The 18747-nt window shown below is 43.2% G+C and overlaps 1 protein-coding gene and 7 non-coding genes across 8 annotated transcripts in view; 1 reads left to right on the forward strand and 7 right to left on the reverse strand.

Annotated features, from left to right (window-relative positions):
- Window positions 1–18747, forward strand: part of LOC136867430 (endochitinase) — a 274252-nt gene that overhangs the window by 162686 nt on the left and 92819 nt on the right. The gene's annotated exons all lie outside the window — the stretch shown is intronic.
- On the reverse strand, window positions 1031–1103 carry TRNAV-UAC (transfer RNA valine (anticodon UAC)). The gene has a single exon. It is a non-coding gene; the product is annotated as a tRNA-Val (tRNA).
- On the reverse strand, window positions 1533–1604 carry TRNAV-UAC (transfer RNA valine (anticodon UAC)). Its single transcript has one exon. It is a non-coding gene; the product is annotated as a tRNA-Val (tRNA).
- On the reverse strand, window positions 3488–3560 carry TRNAV-AAC (transfer RNA valine (anticodon AAC)). The gene has a single exon. It is a non-coding gene; the product is annotated as a tRNA-Val (tRNA).
- TRNAV-UAC (transfer RNA valine (anticodon UAC)) lies at window positions 3946–4018 on the reverse strand. The gene has a single exon. It is a non-coding gene; the product is annotated as a tRNA-Val (tRNA).
- TRNAV-AAC (transfer RNA valine (anticodon AAC)) lies at window positions 5585–5657 on the reverse strand. Its single transcript has one exon. It is a non-coding gene; the product is annotated as a tRNA-Val (tRNA).
- TRNAV-UAC (transfer RNA valine (anticodon UAC)) lies at window positions 7846–7918 on the reverse strand. The gene has a single exon. It is a non-coding gene; the product is annotated as a tRNA-Val (tRNA).
- TRNAV-CAC (transfer RNA valine (anticodon CAC)) lies at window positions 17073–17144 on the reverse strand. Its single transcript has one exon. It is a non-coding gene; the product is annotated as a tRNA-Val (tRNA).

An 18747-nucleotide genomic window follows, 5' to 3' on the forward strand; every position in this document is an offset into this window, starting at 1 on the left:
CTGTCTCGCATTGTCGCCCATACGTGTGGCATAAAAATCGACCCTTGGTTTTCTATTGAAACTAAGTTGTTTCCGTCTTAGATCGAACCATGGACCTTCCGCGTGTGAGGCGGACGTGATAACCACTACACCACATAAACAACCGTGTGCCTTCGCATTTACTTAATATATTCAAGCTGATAACAAAAGCTCCTTTGTAGCTTTAATTCATGTGCAGTGATAAACAAACGTGTAAACAATCTTGTCTGAGGAAAGCCTGTGTTCCACATAAAATTAAAACGTTAAATTTTCTGCGGGATGTTGTTTGAACCAGAGGACCTATTAAAACCTGGAGTCATCACATATAACAGCAGCCGTAGAACAAAGTTTAAAGTAATTATTCTAATAGAACACCAATTTCAAACGTTCTACACCAAAGTCTGCAGGCGGGAAGGCAACTTTCCTCGGTTTCATCATCATCATCATCATCATCTGTTTACCCTCCAGGTTCGGTTTTTCCCTCGGACTTAGCGAGGGATCCCGCCTCTACCGCCTCAAGGGCAGTGTCCTGGAGCTTCAGACTCTTGGTCGGGGGATACAACTGGAGAGTATGACCAGTGCCTCGCCCAGGCGGCCTCACCTGCTATGCTGAACAGGGGCCTTGTGGAGGGATGGGAAGATTGGAAGGGATAGGCAAGGAAGAGGGAAGGAAGCGGCCGTGGCCTTAAGTTAGGTACCATCCCGGCATTCGCCTGGAGGAGAAGTGGGAAACCACGGAAAACCACTTCCAGGATGGCTGAGGTGGGAATCGAACCCACCTCTACTCAGTTGACCTCCCGAGGCTGAGTGGACCCCGTTCCAGCCCTCGTACCACTTTTCAAATTTCGTGGCAGAGCCGGGAATCGAACCCGGGCCTCCGGGGGTGGCAGCTAATCACGCTAACCACTACACCACAGAAGCGGACTTTCCTCGGTTTACCATTATCATACCACGTGAATGTTTGGCCACGCTCGTCTTCTTCACACTCTTATCTTGTCCATTGAAAATAAGTTGTTTCCGCCCGGGATCGAACCGGGGACCTTCCGGGCGTAAAGCGGACGTGATAACCACTACACCACGGAAGCAGCCGAGTGCTTTTACACTTACAGAATATAATGAAGCTGTAGACGAAACCTACTTTGTAGCATTCTTTGATGTGCCGGGTTAAGCAAACGCTTTTGTCTGTGGCACGTCTGTGTCCAACATTAAATGAAAGCCCCGAATTTCCGGTGGCTTGGAATGTGAACCAGAGAAGCTAGTAAGACCTAGAGATATCACGTATAACAGCAGCCGTGGAACAACTTGTTAAAGGAAGTATTCTTATGGAACGCCATTTTCAAACGTACTACACCAATGTCTGCAGGAGAAGAATCAACTTACCTTGGTTTACCATTATCACACCAAGTGAATGCTGGGCCACGCTCGCCTTCTTCACACTCCTATTTTCTGTCTCGCATTGTCCCCCATACGTGTGGCATAAATAACCGAACATTGTTTGTCCATTGAAAATAAGTTGTTTCCAGCCGGGATCGAACCGGGTCCTTCCGCGTGTAAAGCGGACGTGATAACCACTACACCACGGAGACAGCCGAGTGTCGTCCCCCTTAATTAATATAATGAAACTATAGACGAAAACTACTTTGTAGCATTCTTTGATGTGCCGTGTGTAGCAAATGTTTTTGTCTGTGGAACGTCTGTGTCCAACATTAAAAGAAAGCGCCGAATTTCTGGTGGCCTGGAATGTGAACCGGAGAAGCTAGTAAGACCTAGAGATATCACGTATAACAGCAGTCCTGGAACAACATGTTAAAGGAAGTCTTCTTATGGAATGCCAACTTCATATGTTTTACAGCAATGTGGGCAGCCGTGAAAGCATCATTCCGTGGTTCCCCATTATCATACCACGCGAACGCTGGGCCACGCACGCCTTCTTCTCCGATTGTCGCCTATTATTATTATTATTATTATTATTAAAGCGTCTTTTTTGTGGCGAAGTTAGGGTCTCGGCCCTTTCTTACACTTAACCACTTCATGTATATACAATGTATATTTTACATAAAATTTAAACATATGAAATCTTTACAACCTAAAGTATAATTAAAGCAACTAAAGTATCACTAACTAAACTAAGGTGAGTAAAGTGAAACTAAATTATATACAGGAACACATTGCAATAACAACCATATTCACTCTCATTCATGCATCCCATTCACACTCAAGAAAGACTGGAAGTGCTTAAAAGATGACGCTGGCAAAGGATTTTAAATTTTGTCTTAGATTTAGCTTCCTTGATGTCATTGGAGAGTTCATTCCACCAGCTCGTGGCAGAGATTGTGAACGATCTGTTGTAGGTTGCGGTTCGATGCACAGGAATTTCTAGCGTACAGCCTGACCGGGTATTGAACAGGTGCAGGGAACTAAGGTAGCGAAATCTGGTGGATAGGTAAGGAGGAGTGTTTTCAGAAAGCACTTGATACAGCAAAGTAGTTGCGTGGAGTCTACGTCTGTCATTCAGTCGTAACCAAGATAATTGTGTGTAGAATGGGGATACATGGGCGTATGGTTGTATGTCGAATGCATACCTGATGCATGCATTTTGGGCACGTTGCAGTCTCATGCTTTGCTCGTTATTGATATCAATAAAAACTGTATCACAGTATTAGAGAATTGGAAACAAGAGTGATTGAATGAGCTTTATTTTCAAGGACCGAGGAAATATATTTTTAAACCGCTTCAGAGGATGCAGGCTTTGATATACCTTTTGGCACACTTTCATCACATGTTGCGACCAGTTCAATGTTTCGCTTATAGCCACACCAAGATTCATAACTGTTTCACAAAATGGAATAATGGTATTGTTTAGTGCTACAGGAGGAATTTCGTATTGTTTTAAGACGTGTAAGTTTTTTGAAGTACCAATGATTATTGCTTGCGTTTTAAGAGGATTAATTTTGAGATTGTTACTCAATGCAAAATTACTTATGAGACTTAAATCAGCATTAACTTTTTCTACAGCACTCTGAATTTTATCAGTTCTTGAGTGGTAGTAGATCTGCAGATCATCAGCATAAAGATGATACTTGCAATGTGTAATCGATTTGGCAACATCGTGTAAGTAAATTGCAAACAGCAATGGTCCAAGTACAGACCCTTGGGGGACACCGAGGGGTTTGTTAAGCCACTCAGATCTGCTATTATTTACTTTGACACACTGACGGCGATTTTTGAGGTACGAACTGAAAAAGTTTATTGCCGTCTTGCTGAAATTTAATGAATCCAATTTTGAAAGTAGCAGTTGAGGAACAACAGTATCAAAAGCACTAGAAAAATCAAGTAGAACCAGTACAGTCACTTGTCGAGTGTCCATTGCCTGTCGGATATCATCAGTTACTTTCAGTAGGGCAGTCGTTGTGCTGTGTCCTATCAGTGTTGCAAAAAATCAAACACAGTTTTTCGAATGAGAATAAGCTGTTTCCGCCCGGGATTGAACCGGGTACCGCCCGCGTGTTAGGCGGGTGTGATAACCACTACACCACGGTAACAAATTCATGTCTTTGCATTTACTTAATATATTCAAGCTGATAACAGAAGCTACTTTGTAGCTTTATTTCATGTGCAGTGATAAGCAAACGTGTAAACAACCTTGTCTGTGGAAAGCCTGTGTTCCACCTTAAATTATAACGTTAAATTTCCCGTGGGATGTAGTTTTAACCAGAGGACCTAGTAAAACCTGGAGTCATCACATATAACAGCATCCGTAGAACAAAGTTTAAAGTAATTATTCTTATAGAACAACAATTTCAAACGTTCTACACCAATGTCTGCAGGCGAGAAGGCAACTTTCCTCGGTTAACCATTATCATACCACGTGAATGTTTGGCCAAGCCGGCCTTCTTCACACTCCTATCTTGTCCATTGAAAATAAGTTGTTTCCGCCCGGGATCGAACCGGGGACCTTCCGCGTGTAAAGCGGACGTGATAACCTCTACACCACGGAAACAGCCGAGTGCCGTCCCACTTACCGAATATAATGAAGCTGTGGACGAAACCTACTTTGTAGCATTCTTTAAAGTGCCGGGATGAGCAAACGTTTTTGTCTGTGGAAAGTCTGTGTCCAACATTAAATGAAAGCCCCGAATTTTCGGTGGCCTGGAATGTGAACCAGAGAAGCTCGTCACGTATAACAGCAGCTGTAGAACAACTTGTTAAAAGACTTCATTCATTGAACGTCAATTTCAAACTTTCTACACCACCGTCGGCAGCCGTGAAAGCATCGTTCCGTGGTTTCCCATTATCATGTATGTTGGGTATTCAGCCCGAAGGCTCTTTGGATCCTCAACAGGTTTACCATTAACTGTCATAGATGGTCTAGGTGTCACTGAAGACGCTTACTAGGGAAATGAGGAGTGAGGTAGTTTTCCGTTGTTTCCTCACTGAGCCAGAAGTTTCTATTGCACATCAGTCTGCCAAGCCCATTGAAACTCGTGCATCAACCGACCCTATGAGCGACATTTTCACACCATTTAAAGGAGGGACTGGCTGCATAAGGAATGGCATTACTAGCATCACTCATACCTCAGCCACTTTCATATTGTCAAAGCCAAGTATAAGACTGAGACAGGTCAATGAAAGTAAAAATTTTATTCTAGCCCATACCAGAAGACACAGTGCACTGTCAACAATACATCTTGCCAGCAAAGGCCTCCCATTATCATACCAGGTGAATGCTGGGTCGTGCTCGCCTTCTTCACACTCCTATCTTCTTCCTCGCATTGTCGCCTATACGTGTTGCACAAAAAAACCAAACAGTGTTTTTCCAATGAAAATAAGTTGTTTCCGCCCGGAATCGAACAGGGGACTTACAGCGTGTGAGGCGGATGTGACAACCACTACACCACGATAACAACCGCGTCTCTTTTTACTTACCGCAGATATTGAACTGTAAATGAAAGCTATTTTGGTCCTAGGACAGATAACCTAATTATAAAACCTTCAATAATCGTATTTTGAAGTTTTACGATGAGTCGAAAGAATTATGTTAATATAAGTTATTTATGTTTCATTTCCCTGGATATATCATCATCATCATCATCTGTTTACCCTCCAGGTTCGGTTTTTCCCTCGGACTTAGCGAGGGAAAAAGCGACCCTGGTGGGTAAACAGATTACGATACGATACGATACGATATAGAGAATGATACTTTGTAGCATTCTTTGATGTGCAGTGTTACGCAAACCTGTAAACATTTTTGTCTGTGGAGCGCCCCAAAGCGCGAAATTTCCGGTGGTCTGGAATTTGAACCAGAGGAGCTAGAAAGACCTAGAGTCATCGCATATTAGACTAACCGTAGAACAATTAGTTAAAGGACTTCATTTATAGAACGCCAACTTCAAACGTTCTACACCACTGTCGGCAGCCGTGAAAGCATATTTCCGTGGTTTCCCATTATCAGACCAGGTGTATGCTGAGCCACGCTCGCCTTCTTCACACTCCTAGCTTTTTCTCCCATTGTCGACTATCAGTGTTGCACAAAACGTCAAACAGTGTTTTTCGAATAAATATAAGCTGTTTCCGACCGGGATTGAACCGGGGACCTTCCGCGTGTTAGGCGGATGTGTTAACCACTACAACACGAAAACAACCGCGTGTCTTCGCATTTACAGAATATATTCAAACTGTAAACAAAAGCTACTTTGTAGCTTTCTTTGATGTGCAGTGTTAAGCGAACGTGTAAACTTTTTTGTCTGTGGAACGTCTGTGTTCCACATTAAATTAAAGCGCGAAATTTCCTGTGGCCTGGAATTTGAACCAGAAGAGCTGGTAAGACCTAGAGTCATCACATATAACAGCAGCCGTAGAACAACTTGTTAATGGAACTATGCTTATTGAACGCCAATTTCAAACGTTTTACACCAATGTCTGCAGCTGTGAAAGCAATTTTGCTTGGTTTCCCATTATCATACCACGTGAATGCTAGGTCACACTCGCCTTCTTCACAATCCTATCTTGTTTCTCCCATTGTCGCCTATAGGTGTTGCACAAAAAATCAAACAGTGGTTTCCCAATGAATATAATCTGCTTCCGCTCGGGCGAACCGGGGACCTTCCGCCTGTGAGGCGGATGTGATAGCACGGAAACAACCGCGTGTCTTGTAACTTAACGAATATTCTGATCTGTAAACCAAAGCTACTTTTGTCGTAGGACAGATATCCCAATTACGATAAAACCTTCAATAATCGTATTTTGAAGTTACACGATGAGTCGAAAGTATTGTGTTAATATATTTATGTTTCGTGTCCTGGATGTATAACGCACATATGCTTATCCTGCTTAACATAGCAATGGACGTACAAACACACAGACTTCCAATATGGCGTCAAGAAATAGCACCATTGGATCTCTGGTGTGAAACATATATATTTTCTTTGTAGATTGTTTAAGAGGAGCATTTTTTATTATTCTGGCAGGAAAAAGAAGTTGAAAGAGTATTTTTGTAGGAAGTGTGATTTACGAAACTAGGATAAGTTTCGTAGTGTCAATAAAGTTGTTTAGAAATAAGTAAACGTGTCCTTGTGTGATGTTTTTAATTCGTAAAAAAAGTCGCATATAGTTAACGATACGTTGTAGCATTCTTTGATGTGCAGTGTTAAGCAAACGTGTAAACATTTTTGTCTGTGGAACGTCTGTGTTCCACATTAAATTAAAGCTCGAAATTTCCGGTGGCCTGGAATTTGAACCAGAGGAGCTAGTAAGATATATATCACATATAGATCACATATAACAGCAGTCGTAAAACAACTTATTAATGAATCAATTCTTATAGAATGCCAACTAAGCTCACGTGTAAACTAATTAGTCTGAGGAGGAAGTATTTCTTACCTTAAAGTATTTGATCGCCAATGTCGGAAGCCCTGATGAAATTTCCCTTGGTTTTCTACATTCCCGGCCACTTTATACACACTCCTAGCCTTTACACTTCCCATTGCCGCCATAGGACCTATCTGTATTGCAGGATATATATTTTAAAATGTGATTTTCCTATTAAAAAGTAGCTGTTTCAGGCCGGCATCGAACCGTGGACCTTCCACGTTTGCAGCTGATGTGATAACCACTACAACACGGAAACAGCCGCGGGCGTTCATATTTTTTTTTTTTTTTTGCTACTTGCTTTACGTCGCACCGACACAGATAGGTCTTATGGCGACGATGGGACGGGGAAGGGCTAGGAGTGGGAAGGAAGCGGCCGTGGCCTTAATTAAGGTACAGCCCCAGCATTTGCCTGGTGTGAAAATGGGAAACCACGGAAAACCATCTTCAGGGCTGCCGACAGTGGGGTTCGAACCTACTATCTCCCGAATACTGGATACTGGCCGCACTTAAGCGACTGCAGCTATCGAGCTCGGTGCGTTCATATTTAGAGTATATTGAAGCTGTAAACCAAGGCTAGTTTGTAGCAATGTTTTGATGTGCAGTGTTAAGCAAATGTGTAAACATTTTTGTCTGTGGAACGTCTGTGTTCCACATTAAATTAAAGCTCGAAATTTCCGGTGGCCTGGAATTTGAACCAGAGGAGCTAGTAAAGCCTAGACTTATCACATATAAGAACAGCCGTAGAACAATTTGTTAAAGGTTATTTTATAGAACGCCAATTTCAAATGTTCTACACTACTTTCGACAGCCGGGAAAGCATCGTTCCGTGGTTTCCCATTATCATACCAGGTGAATGCTGGGCGCGCTCGCCTTCTTCGCACGCCTAAGTTTTTCTCCCATAGTCGACTATCAGTGTTGCACAAACAATCAAACAGTGTTATTCGAGTGAATATAAGCTGTTTCCGCCCGGGATTGAACCGGGGACCTTCCGCGTGTAAGGCGGATGTGTTAACCACTACACCACGGAAACAACCGCGTGTCTTCGCATTTACAGAATATATTCAATCTGAACACCAAACTTACCTTGTAGCTTTCTTTGATGTGTAGTAATATGCTAACGTGTAAACATTCTTGTCTGTGGAACGTCTGTGCTCTACATTAAATTCTTCTTCTTCTTAATCAGTTTACCGTCCAGAGTCGGTTTTTCCCTCGGACTCAGCGAGGGACCCCACCTCTACCGCCTCAAAAGCAGTGTCCTGGAGCTTCAGTCATTGGGTCGGGGTATACAACTGGAGAGAATGACCAGTACCTCTCCCAGGCGTCCTCACCTGCTATGCTGTACAGGGGCCTTGTGGAGGGATGGGAAGATTGGATGGGACAGGCGAGGAAGAGGGAAGGAAGAGGCCGTGGCCTTAAGATAGGTACCATCCCGGCATTTGTCTGGAGGAGAAGTGAGAACCACGGAAAACCACTTCGAGGATGGCTGAGGTGGGAATCGAACCCACCTCTACTCTGTTGACTTCCCGAGGCTGAGTGGACCCCGTTCCAGCCCTCGTATTACTTTTCAAATTCCGTGGCAGAGACTGGAATTGAACCCGGACCTCCGGGGTTGGCAGCTTATCACGCTAACCACTAAACCACAGAGGCGTATTCCACATTAAATTAAAGCGCGATATTCCCGGTGGCCTGGAATTTGAAGCAGAGGAGCTAGTAAGATCTAGTGTCATCACAACAGCAGCCGTTGACAACTTGTTAATGGAACTATTCAAATAGAACGCCAATTTCAAACGCTTTACACAACTGTCAGGTGCCGTGAAAGCGACTTTCCGGGGTTTCCCATTATCATACCAGGTGAATGTTGGGCCACGCTCGCCTTCTTCACACTCCTAGCTTTTTCTCCCACTGTCGACTATCAGTGTTGCACAAAAAATCGTGTTTTCCGACTGAAGATAAGCTGTTTACGCCCGGGATTGAACCGGGGTCCTTCCACGTGTTAGGCGGATGTGTTAACCAGTGTCCGTATTTCGTACCACGGACATTCCTTACCTCTTTGATGTTTGAGGACATTTCATACCACCTATGTCGTTATCTACCTGCCAACAGTTTTCCCACAATCCCAAAATACCACTGACTTAGCAAATGTCATGGGAGAGCGGAGCACTGATGCGCAGGTGTGTTGTCTGCGCACCACACTCCCCCTGTGCCAGCGGCAGTTGTATGGGATACCTTGTGAGCAGTGGCTGTGCATGTGACAGGTGTAACATGGAACGTCGTCGTGAGCTGACACCGTTCGAAGGGGGTATGGTGGTCGGTGCCCGACGGATGGGAAGTGCAATTTCGAATGTGGTGCGGGAATTCGGCTTCACTCGATCAACTGTGTCAAGGGTGTATCGTGAATGGTTGAATCGGATGTCACCGCTCACAACAGACGAACGACCTGCCGTCCAGCCACCCACGATGACCGTGACCGGCGACATCTCAGACGGATTGTCAGTAGTGGCAGACGGGCAACCGTGCCACAAATCACGGCTCAATTCAACACTGGCCGTGCTAGACACGTCTCCCAGTGGACAATCCGTAGGAACATGGGTTTTGTGGGGTATGGGAGCCGATGCCGTACACGGGTGCCACTGTTAACTCAACGTCATCGGGCATAACAACGCGCATTTGTCGCCAGTCACCAGGGATGGACACTGGAATAATGGCGTAACGTGATATGGTCGGACGAATCACGACTTCAACTGCACCATGCCGATGGGAGACACCGTGTATGGCGCAGACCACATGAAGCGATGGATCCCGCCTGCCTCGAAGGTGTAGTCCAGGGCGCTGGTGTCTCTGTTATGGTCTGGGGTGCATTTTCCTGGTATGGAATGGGCCCTTTAGTTGTTCTGGAAAAGACTTTGAATGGTAGGCGGTATGTTGAGCTGCTCGGAGACCATCTCCACCCATTTTTGGCCTTCCAGCGCCCAGACGGTTCTGCGGTGTTTCAAGATGATAACGCGCCGCCACATCGCTCCCACGTCGCCCGGGAATGGTTCCAGGAACATGCAGCCGAGATCCAACGACTGCCATGGCCACCCAGGAGCCCCGATATGAACCCTATCGAGCATAACTGGGATGTCCTGGAATACAGGCTTCGTGCCATGGATCCTGCACCCACGAACAGACCAGCATTGGCGGCCGCTCTGCAAATGATTTGGTGTGAGCTGCGTCCAGAGGACAACCAGGGACTTGTCTACTCACTTCCACGGCGTCTCACTGCAGTTCACAGGGCCAGAGGAGGCCCCACACGCTATTAGGTGACTATCCCATGACATTTGCTAAGCCAGTGTATTTACGCCAGGACTATCCGTGCCCCTTGGTGTCAAATTGGAATTTCATTTCCACGCCTGCGGGCGTAATGTGCCTGACCGACACACTTTAGGGATCACATACAAAAATAATTTACAACATTTACTAAAGAAAACTTCGATATTATTTTAATAATTGATTTTTAATCTATACTTATCACTTATGTTTAGGTTGATATCATAAGAAAGTCGATTTTTTGAAGTATATACCCTGAAACAAAACAATACAATAGAAATATACAACGTGTTCTGGCGCAATGTGCCTAGTGAGCATAGGGATGGATAATATTGCTATTATTGTGAATATTTAGAAGGAACTACATTATTTCATTATCAAGTAAGTAAAACAAAATTTTCTGATGAATTGTCCGAAATGGGCGTGAAGGTCACGCGGAAACAGGAAACTACTGAAAGGTGGAAGTAGCTAGGTCCCCGCGAATGGCGAATACGAGATAAAAATTAACACGTGCACCAATCAAGTCAGTTGCGCCCGACGGAATGTTAACAACAGCAGTGGTCACACCGTGCCGAGTCTTCTGCCCCAGTAGTGGACAATGGATATACAAATGAATACAAACATTAGAAAATCGTTTTTACTTCGCCTCTTTGGAGGCAGCTCTACCCAGGGAATGGCGCCCCTTCCTTTGTAAGTCCCAGAGCACACTCATCTGATGTGTAGTATCTGGTAAGGGTTCCAATTCGGGGTTTCGAGTGAAGACCTCAACAACATCAACGGCGGAGAGGGTAATATTCTGTACGGCGGAGATGTTGGAAGAGGCAGCCCTGTACTTGGGGATTATTACGAGTACAACACACAAAGGACACGACGGCTTCACATGTTAGTGGCGGTACCCCGACAGCGTCTGTTCCCCATGTTAAGGGTGGCTGAATCACAACTCACCAACACGTCTGGCAAGCGTGGCATTTTATTGCCTAGCACCTTCCATAAACTCTTATGATTTCGAATTTTCAAACGAAACTACCACAGGTGAGTAGAGGAAAAGACTGATAATACATCAGTCTGCCTCAAGGATTCTAAGGGAGGCAAAAAATTCGAAAAGTACGACTAAAAAAAAAAGTAAGAATAGCCACATACAACATAAGAACGATGAAACTAGCTGAAGACCTGGAAAGACTAGACAGAACACGAAGCGCATGACAGAAAATGGGATATTCTGGGTATTTGTGAGACTCGTCTTCTAGGAGAAGAAACTGAGACCTTTCCATCAGGTCATGTCATCTTACCTTTCTAACGGGGATGCTTATACACATGGGTTTGCTATTCTTGTCAATAAAAGTATCAAGGAATTCGTACGCAAAATGATTAATTTGTGTCTCTCTAAGAGTGATATACATATAGTCCTCAAATTGAATAGTAAATGCTCCATACAAGTCATACACGTCTATGTTCCAACCAGTACTTCTAACGAAGAGGAAGTGGAACAGCTGTATGAAGATATCACCAAAGCGAAAAAATCAGAAAAGACACAACCCTTTATCATCATTGGGGACTTCAATACAAAAGTGGGTTAAAAGAAAATCGGAGACCCAGAGAAGATTGGTACATACCGACTAGGCAATCGAAACGAAAGAGGTGAAAGATTGCTAGAATATCTCATAGCCGAAAATCTCTATTGCATGAATACCTTCTATAAAAAGCCCATCCAATGGAAATGGACATGGAAGAGCCCTGATGGACAAACCAAGAATGAGATAGATTTTATCCTGACTAACAAGAAGAAATATTGTGCAACTGTTACTGTTCTCAACAGATTTGTTACAGGAAGTAACCATAGGCTAGTTTGAGCGAACTTCACATTTGACCTCAAACTTGGACGGTCCAAAATGACAATGGGGAACACTTTTCCAAGCCTAGAAGTCTTAGAAAAACATCAACCATCATTTCAACAAGATTTTACGGAAAAACTTAACCCAGTAGAAGATTTGAAATACTTGGACGTGAACGAACTCAATGAGAAATTTACAGTCAGTGTTCAAAATGCAGCAAAGAAGATCCCATTGAAGAAAACTATAACAGGAGCCGACTTTCACTTAATACCATACAGCTCATTAAGGACAGTAAGACAATGGACAGGGATACAGCAGCATACAAAACTATTAACAAGACCATTCGCAAGGAAATAAGAAAACATCTAAGGATATTTAATAATAACATGATCATGCAGACAATTGAAGAAAATAAAAACATGAAGATTTTTAAGAACAAAATGTCTATAGGAAGACCAAAAATTACAAAACTTGAGAACCAGAATGGAGAATGAAATGAAACGGCGTATGGCTTTTAGTGCCAGGAGTGTCCGAGGACAACTTCGGCTCGCCAGATTCAGGTCTTTGATTTGACTCCCGTAGGCGACTTGCGCGTCGTGATGAAGATGAAATGACGATGAAGACGACACATACACCCAGCTCCCGTGCTAGCGGAATTAACCAATTATGGTTAAAATTCACGACCCTGCCGGGAATCGAACCCGGGACCCCTGTGACCAAAGGCCATCACGCTAACCATTTAGCCATAGAGCTGGACCCAGAATAGAAAAATAGTCACAGATACACGAAACATTACTGACGTTATTAGAGATTTTTACTACAAGCTGCCCATACATCAACCATTAATAAACCACCCAGTGATGAACAACTAGCCCAGAATTATACACATGAAGTAACGCCTAAAATAACCACTGCTGAGATTGAAAATACGCTAAAACAACTAAGGAATGAAAATCCCCTGGAGAGGGTAAAATAACGAGTGAAATGCTGAAATTAGGTGGAAGAGATCTGCTAGAAGCCGTGAGAATACTCCTCAACAAGTGCGATAACTCTGGAAGAATACCAGAAAATTAGAAAAATTCTGAAGTGATACTATTAAAGAAAGGTGATAAAGAAAATGTAGAGAACTAATGTCCTGTGAGTTTGTTATGACACCTTTACAAGCTCTGACTAAAATTGTAACCAACCGTCTCACAAGAGAACTGGATTTTTATCAACCTGCCGAGTCAGCGGGATTTCTTAAAGGTTCCTCACCTGTCGAACACATCCAGACTATTCGCCTTACTTTTGAAAAAAACACTGAGTACAACATCAAGATTTATTTGGTCTTCATAGATTATAAGAAGGCTTTTGACTCAGTGGAAATTTGGGCAATCATGAAGGCACTTCAAAATGCCATGATAAACCCAAGGTATATAAATCTCCTGGAAAATATTTATGATCAAGCAACAATGGTAGTCAGAGTGAATGAAGATCTCATCACCAATAAAATCCCAGTTGGCAAAGGAGTTCGCCAAGGTGACAAAATCCCTCCAAAGCTGTTTACCCTTGCCTTGGAAGTTGTACTCAAAACTCTTAATTGGGATAATAAAAGAATAAAAATCAACGGGTTATATTTGAACCACCTGCGTTTTTCCGATGTCATTGTGCTCATAAGTGAAAATCTAGGAGAGCTAGAAAACATGGTCCAAGAACTAAAAACTGCCTCTGCTAAGATTGGTTTGAGAGTGAACATTGGTAAAACGACAGTCAACCACTTGAAATGGGAAACCAATATATAGAAGCTGTCGATGAGTACATCTATCTTCGACACAAGATAAAACTTGGAAAAGACAACCAACGTGAAGAAATTCCTCGCAGAATATGTATGAGTTGGATAGCATTCCGAAAACAAAGATACGTCCTGACCAACAAGGATGTTATAATTAACCTGAAGATAAGAAAAAAAAAAGGAAAGAATTACTTCTATTCCCTTTCAAGTGATACGGTAGCCGGTCTGGAAACGATGTCTCATGCTAGGGTTCAGAAGACATCAGGAGAAGAACGAATGTGAGATACATCCTGGAGAGAGTAGCAAGACTAAAATGGCAATGGGTAGGACACATAGCTCGACAAGACTGCAACAGGTGAACTGGAGACCACGGCAACACAAGAGAGGCATTGGAAGACTACAGAAGAGATAGCTCGGTGACATAAAGCTGTTGGCTGGAACACGCTGGTTCCAAGCGGCTCAAGACCGAAGAAGATGGAAGCAATATATTGGAAGAGGCCTACATCCGGCAGTGGATTGAAATAGGTTAGAAAAGAAAGAAAAAAGAAAGAAATACTTCCATTCTCTTTCAAGTGTACGTAATGTCTTCTCCTAAATATTTAACTGACACCTCGCAGGTAATCAGCCGGTCAAGTGGTACAAAATGTCCGTGGTGCGAAATGTCCTAGAACCGTGTTAACCACTACAACACGGAAAAAACGCATGTCTTCGCATTTACAGAATATATTCAAGCTGTAAATAAAGCTACTTTGTAGCATTCTTTGATGTGCAGTGTTAAGCGAACGTGTAAAAAATTTTGCCTGTTGAACGTCCGTGTTCCACATTAAATTTAAGCCCGAAATTTCCGGTAGCCTGGAATTGGAACGAGAGGAGCTAGTGAGATCTAGAGTCGTCACATATAACAGCAGTCGTAAAACAACTTGCTAATGAAGCTATTCTTATAGAATTCCAACTAAGCACACTTGTAAACTAATTAGTCTGAGGAGGAAGTATTTCTTCCCTTAAAGTATTTGATCGGCGTAGTCGGAAGCCCTGATGAAAATTTCCCTTGGTTTACTATTTTGCCGCCTGTTTTATTCACACTCCTAACCTTTTCATCTCCCATTACCGCCATAAGACCTATCTGTGTTGCAGAAATAAAATTTAAAATGTGATTTTCCTATAAAATGTTAGTTGTTTCCGCCCGGGACCGAACAGGGTAACTTCCACGTGTTAGGCGCATGTGAGAACCACTGCACCACGGAAACAACAGGTTAATTCACAATTTACAGAATGCATTCAAGTTGTAAACTAAGGCAAGTTTGTTGCATTCATTGATGTGCAGTTCTAAGCACAAGTGTAAACGTTTTTGTCTGAGGAACATGAATTTGTTACACTTTAAAGTAGGGCGCCGCGTGTGACGCGGTTGTGACAACCACTACACCACGGAAACAACCACGTGTATTCTCATTTACAGAATATATTCAAGCTGTAAACAAAAGCTACTTTGTAGCATTCTTTGATGTGCAGTGTTAAGCAAACGTGCAAACTTTTTTGTCTGTGGAACGCCTGTGTTCCACATTAAATTAAAAAGGGTGAAATTTCCGGTGGCCAGGAATTTGAACCCGAGGAGCTAGTAAGATCTAGAGTCATCAGTCATCACATATAACAGCAGCCGTAGAACAACTCGTTCGTTCGTTCGTAATCGGTTTTCCCTCCAGGGTCGGTTTTTCCCTCGGACTCAGGGAAGGATCCCACCTCTACGGCCTCAAGGGCAGAGTCCTGGAGATTCAGACCAAGGGTCTTGGGATACAACTGGGGAGGATTACGAGTACCTCGCCCAGGCGGCCTCACCTGCTATGCTGAACAGGGGCCTTGTGGAGGGATGGGAAGTTTGGAAAGGGTAGACAAGGAAGAGGGAAGGAAGCGGCCTTGGTCTTAAGTTAGGTACCATCCCGGCATTTGCCTGAAGGAGAAGTGGGAAACCACGGAAAACCACTTCCAGGATGGGTGAGGAGGGAATCGAACCCCCCTCTACTCAGTTGACCTCCCGAGGCTGAGTGGACCCCGTTCCAGCCCTCGTACCACTTTTCAAATTTCGTGGCAAAGCCGGGAATCGAACCCGGGCCTCTGGGGGTGGCAGCTAATCACACTAACCACTACACCACACAGGCGGACTTCCCATTATCACACCAGGTGAATGCTGGGCCACGCTCGCCTTCTTCACAGTCCTTTCTTCTTTCTCCCATTGTCGCCTATAGGTGTTGCACAAACTCAAACAGTGGTTCTTCCAATGAAAATAAGCTGTTTCCGCCCGGGATCAATCCGGGGACCTTCCGCGTGTGAGGCGGATGTGATAACGACTGCATCATGGAAACAACCGCATGTTTTGGCATTTACAGAATATCTTCAAGCTGTAAACATAAACCATTTGTAGCAATCTTTGATTTGCAGTGTTAAGCAAACGTGTAAACTTTCTTCTCTGTGGAACGTCTGTGTGCCACACTAAATTAAAGCGCGAAATTTCCGGCGGCCTGGAATTTGAACCAGAGGAGCTAGTAAAACCTAGAGTCATCACATATAACAGCAGCCGTAGAACAACTTGTTGAAGGAACTGTTCTTATAGAACGCCAAACGTTTTACTCCACTGTCGACAGCCGTGAAAACAACTTTCCGTGTTTTCCCATTTTCATACCAGGTGAATGCTGGGCCACGCTCGCCTTCTTCACACTCGTAGTCTTTTTTTCTTCCATTGTCGCCTATCAGAGTTGCAAAAATCACATCGTGGTTTTCCGATGCTATTAAGCGGTTTCCGCCCGGGATTGAGCCCGGAACCCCCCCCCCCCCCCCCCCGCGTGTCTTCGCATTTACAGAATATATTCAAGTTGTAAACCAAAGCTACTTTGAAGCATTCTTTGATGTGCAGTGTTAAGCTGACGTGTAAACGTGTTTGTCTAAGGAACATGTATTTGTTACACCTTAAAGTAGGGCGCCAAACTTCCAGTGCTCTGGAATATGAACCAGAGGAGCAATTAAATTCTAGAACCTTCAGATACTATAAAATCAGCCATAGAACAACTTCTTAAAGGATCTATTCTTATAGAACGCCAATTTCAAACGTTTTACACCACTGTCGGCAGCCGTGAAAGCAATTTTCCGTGGTTTCCCATTATCATGCCATTTGAATGATGGGCCACGGTTGCCTTCTTCACACTTCTAGCCTCTTCTTCTCCCACTGTCGCCTATCGGTGTTGCACAATAATTCAAACCGTGGTCTTCCAATTAAATTTAGCTGTTTCCGCCCGGGATTGAACCGGGACCTTACGCGTGTGAGGCGGATGTGGTAACAACTACACCACGGAAACAACCGCGTGTCTTCGCATTTACAGAATATATTCAAGCTGTAAACCAAAGCTACTTTGTACCATTCTTTGACAAGGAAGAGGGAGGAAGCGGCCGTGGCCTTTAGTTGGGTACCATCCCAGCATTTGCTTGGAATAGAAGTGGGGGGGAACCACTGAAAACCACTTGCAGGATGGCTCAGGAGGGAATCGAACCCCGCTCTACTCAGTTGACCTCCCGAAGCTGAGTGGACCCCGTTCCAGCCCTCGTACCACTTTTCAAATTTTGTGGCAGAGCCGGGAATAGACCCGGGCCTTCGGGGGTGGCAGCTAATCACACTAACCACTACACCACAGAGGCGGACGCGTCATTATTTATAAAAATGTTTAATTTGGTATTAAAACTCACCTCTTTATACACAGTTGGATTATCTAGCCACTGTTCCACGAAGTAGTTCAGGAATTCCGTCAGCTTATCGTTTGATGGAGCTGTCTCTTTGATAAAAATCCACCCTTCGTCTACGTCTTCTGGCTTCAGATATGCCAATGCAGTGCACAATCGAATGTGAGACTTAACTTGACTATGTTCCTTATATAACGTCTTGAACTGGTCGCCACAAGCATTTAGTAAAATGAAAATAACACCCACTTATGTTAATTGTAGGAAACACCTCTTTCAGAGCTGAAATAGCACTTGCTTCAAAGTCGGTGTTGACCGTATCAGGAGCCCAGTTCGGCACTTATTTTAAAATCATTCCAAAATATACGAACATATGTTTCTTTCTTCTTCCCACTTGTTTCCAAATAAACTGACTATTTCACTTATTATGTATTATTTTAATAATAATAATAATAATAATAATAATAATAATAATAATAATAATAATAATAATAATAATTCAAATTTATTCGCAATAAGTGGTTGAATCGAAAGGATGAGAATATGTGCATGAACTTCCCTGATTTTGAAGATAACAGTGCAGTGCAGTGTGCTTCGTTTCTTACAATTAAGAGATTATATGATCTTGAGCATGAAAAGTTCATAAAATATGGTTATGGTCTGTCTCTCAAAGCATTAAGTCCTTCATCGTTTGAAAGGCATAACGTAAAATTAGCTCTACAAGTTTTCAATGTCAGTGTTACAGAAGGGCTGAAAGTGTTAGGTGAAAAGTGTAAGCTACCATATTAAAAAGAAACAGCCTCATATATTAGAATAATAATAGATTGGTGGGCTGTTGTCAATGTCAAAACACCAGGTAAAGGGGTAAGGCTCAACAACAGCTTAATGCCTCCAGTCTCTTCAAATTCAGGGGAAGGGCTTCAATATTTGAAGAAATTCCTACAATGGCTAGTAAAGTTGAGAGATCTAGGTATAAAGGGTTCATTATCATCTGAAACAATGGCTGCTTTGATACTGACAACTGAAGGATTGTTGATGTTGATAGAGTATTGTTTGTCAAAATTTAATTTTTCATATGTCCTATTAGGAAAATTTCAAACAGTCGTATTAGAGGACAGGTTAGGGAAATTTAGGTATCTTGCAGGAGGGCAGTACAATATATCTGTGAGGCAGTTGTTTGAAGTTGAAAAGAATTTAAGATTACTGTCATCACTGACTCTAAAGATA

This window comes from Anabrus simplex, chromosome 3 (genome assembly GCF_040414725.1).
Source record: "Anabrus simplex isolate iqAnaSimp1 chromosome 3, ASM4041472v1, whole genome shotgun sequence".
Classification (NCBI taxonomy): domain Eukaryota; kingdom Metazoa; phylum Arthropoda; class Insecta; order Orthoptera; family Tettigoniidae; genus Anabrus; species Anabrus simplex.